Genomic DNA, 3,535 nt, shown 5'->3' with positions numbered 1-3,535 from the left:
CCCTCTGTGCTTTCCTTGAATTTTCTAAAAACAAGTTTATAATAATGACACTCAACCTTGTTCTCCCCCATGAGAGTATGAGCTTCTGAAAAATATAGCCCATTTCTGATTCATATTTAGGTTACTAGATGCTAGCAGAACGTCTAGCACACTATCTAATAAGTATTTGTAAAGTAAATGCTCATTTTGAACTCATGAGCTAGGATCCAAACTTCTCATTCTTCTAACTGGTCTACCTGCTCCCATGTTCTTCCCTCAGTCCATACTTCCACAAAAACCACGGTGACCAGCTCATGCCTGTCATCTGCTTCAATCCCTTGAGTGGATTTCCACTGCATGGCCATAAGGTCCAGTCTCTGGACCAAGTCCTTGCAGGATCTGGCCTCTACGCCTCCACCTCTGTATCATGCTACTCTCCCCTTGTCCTCAATCTTCTAGCCACGCTGGTCCCCTTTCAGTATCTCCCAATTTAGAGAAAGAACATTTTCCTCTGCTCTGATCTCTATTTGGAATGCTGCTTCCTAGGTGTATCTCATTGCTCATTTCTTCTCACCCATCACATCTCATTTCAGATCCCACCTCTTCAAAGAGGGCTTTCTGATCGCCTTGGCTACAAGAGTTCTTTGCCATCCGGTTACTCTCTGTCACATCACTTGCTTATTTTCTCCATGGCATGGGTCAAAATCTGGAATTAGCATTTATTTTTTGGCTTCTTCCACCTGGATGAAGACTCCCCTGGGGTGGGGACTTGTTCCTTGTTCACACTAACCACTGCTCTTCAAACAGAACCTGTCACTGAGCAGGTGCTCAAAATACAGGTCTTAAAGAAATGAATAAATGCAAAGTAGATCTTTTGAGAATGAAGCTATTCCGCATCCCAGGAATCATCCAAGAATGACAAATCATAGAATAATAGAATGAGAGGCTTTGTGTATGTCAGAGAAAGAAGGTGGAAAATTGTCAAGGTCTCATGATGTACCCGTTTTCGCCTCCTCAAACACCATCAAGTCCCATATTGTAAAACAAGTTAACTTATATAAAGCTCTCCCAAACATTCTTTAAACCATTAAGGCTCTTAAGAGCTCAAGACATTGTAGTTAAAGAAGTGAATGAATATGAAATGCCTTGACAGATTAATGGGTAATCACAAAGTTCAAAAGACTTGGTTTTGATAGAGAACCAGAGCAGTGAGGTCTGAAAGCAGCTCCCACTGTCACAGAGCAAGAGAAAATCAGGCAGAATCTCCTTGAATGAAATGCCTAATACTACTACTGCATTTTGTTATCTGCTGTATATAATCTAACAATAAAAAAATATTTGCCTAGCACTTTCCATTTTAGAAATACCTCTGTTTACATAGTTTATCTCATTTGATAAGACAGTGAGAAATACAATAGCACAGTAGACAATCCAGTAGACATAGCCTGGTTTCAGGAACCAGCTCTATTAGTTAGAAGGCGTGACCCTGGAAAGTCACTTTCCCCCTCTATTTCATTTTTGGTAAAATGAAGGCGTTAGCCTGGATGATCTTGAATCCCATTTAACTCATTGATTGGCACTGTTTGTATTTATGACAAATCAAGCTTCTCTTTGACCTAGGTCCAAGGTATAAAGTTCTTATGGGGTCTTCCTTCATGTTCCTAAGATGAAACTATCTGAACAATCACTCTCTTAGGTGCCTAGGTCCACAAAGAAGGGCTTCATCTATCTTTGGGTGACTTTTCTCCCTGTGAATTATTCTCTCCTCTTTGATGCCAGTTCTGATCGGTCCATCTCCCTGGGTCTACCTTCCTTGGTCTGATGGCCTCTGTCACTCTGCATTGCACTGTAGTCCCTTCCACAACACAACCTAGGACAGCCGTCAGCTTCACAAAGAAATTTATGTGTTCTGTGGTACACCCCAAGGAAAAGGTGTCCAGTAGCTAATCTAATTTTTTTCCCATTTGCCTTGGAGAAGGCCAGAGAATTTTTCCTATAATTTTACACACATCTTCTAGATGCATACTTCCATATTTCTCTGGCGTCTCCTTGCTTTACTAGTCACGGACCAGGGTAAGGGGGTGGGCAGTGCGGGATGTCTAGGGGTTATGTATGTGGTAGGCAGATTGCTCGTTATCACTCCCCCTTCTATTTTCTCAGGTACCTTTGCATCTCACTGGAACCCGTCTATTTTTCACCTTCTCCACTGAAACCATTTGATGTCCCTGCTTCTTATATGTAAAGCACAGCTCACTATATTGCTATGATCAGGAGCCCGTCTACTGAAAAAATGAAAGCTGTTTGGGTCTGACGTAGCAATTAATTCCCTCCTTCCACGCATTGCCTTCCTGCAAGGTGAAGACCCCTCTGTAACTCTGGCGTGGGTACCAGAGCTACGACTACAGGATGTAAAACACCTGCGTGCTTCTTTGAACATTCAGTCTGTCATATTATGTACAAAAGATACTAATTGTTCAGGTGTCAGAACCACCTGTAGGGTCAAATGTTCTTATGTTCACTCAGAAGCCTGGTAATATGCATGCGAATTACACCTTTTCTTGCCCCTTTCTCTCTCTCTCTCTCTCTCTCTCTCTCTCTCTCCCTCTCTCCCTCTCTCCCTCTCTCCCTCTCTCCCTCTCTCCCTCTCTCTTTCAATATCTTGATATACCAGTTTGGAGACCTGAATTCTGTAAGACATAATAATATATACATCTATTTGCAAATAAGAAAGAGGGTGTCTATAATTGTTCATTCACTCCCTCCTCTGGTCCTCAAGCTGCTGCCTTGCAGCTCTTGGCAGGAGGCATGGACGTATAAGAGACAGTCAGTGCTAGGCTGAGTTCTGTTCCTAGTAAGATTTCTAGAGAAGTATTCCACAGTCAGGCTGATGACAGACGTGGCTAATCCACTTTCCCTAAGGGGAATTTTCTGTGCTGCCGGGCATATAACTGCCTGCCATCCAGCTTTTCCTCTCCACATCCCTGCATGAATGTGACTACCCCCCCCCCCCGGGCAACTTCTGCACATCGCTGCCTGGAAACTGTGCTCCTGCCAAATCCCTTCTGGAAATAGGATGAGCGCTTGGACCACGTGCGATATGCTATTTCTAATGCAAAAAAAAAAAAAAAAGGAAATGCATTGAGATTCGGTCCCAAAGTGAGCTCACCGAGTCTTGCTGCCAGCTTTCCTTCCAGGAGGCAACTTTTCCTTGACATTGTTTTTATATTAGAATGAATACACCTATGTTTCGTAGCATGTGACACTCTCCCTCCCCCTCCCCCTTTTCTAGGAATTCAAAACCCCATACCGACATCGGTAGGGACACTGAGCACATTTTTCTTCTCCTTCCTCCCGCTTCGCAAAAGGTTTCTCCCGGGCTGTTCACTTAGCACGGTGATGCGTCAGTACCTCCCTGCTCATCTCCTGCAGCCGGGGAGGCGGGCGCTGCGGGGCGGGCAGTTTCAGAGCTGCCGTCTGATTGGCCGAGCGGCGCGGAGGGGAGGGGGGGTTTCAGAGCTGCCGTCTGAATGGCCGGGCGGCGTGGAGGGGGGGGGGG

The sequence above is a fragment of the Panthera uncia genome, chromosome F1 (assembly GCF_023721935.1).
Source record: "Panthera uncia isolate 11264 chromosome F1, Puncia_PCG_1.0, whole genome shotgun sequence".
NCBI lineage: Eukaryota > Metazoa > Chordata > Mammalia > Carnivora > Felidae > Panthera > Panthera uncia.
The sequence above is the reverse complement of the archived record's forward strand: the minus strand, read 5'-3'. Positions refer to the sequence as shown.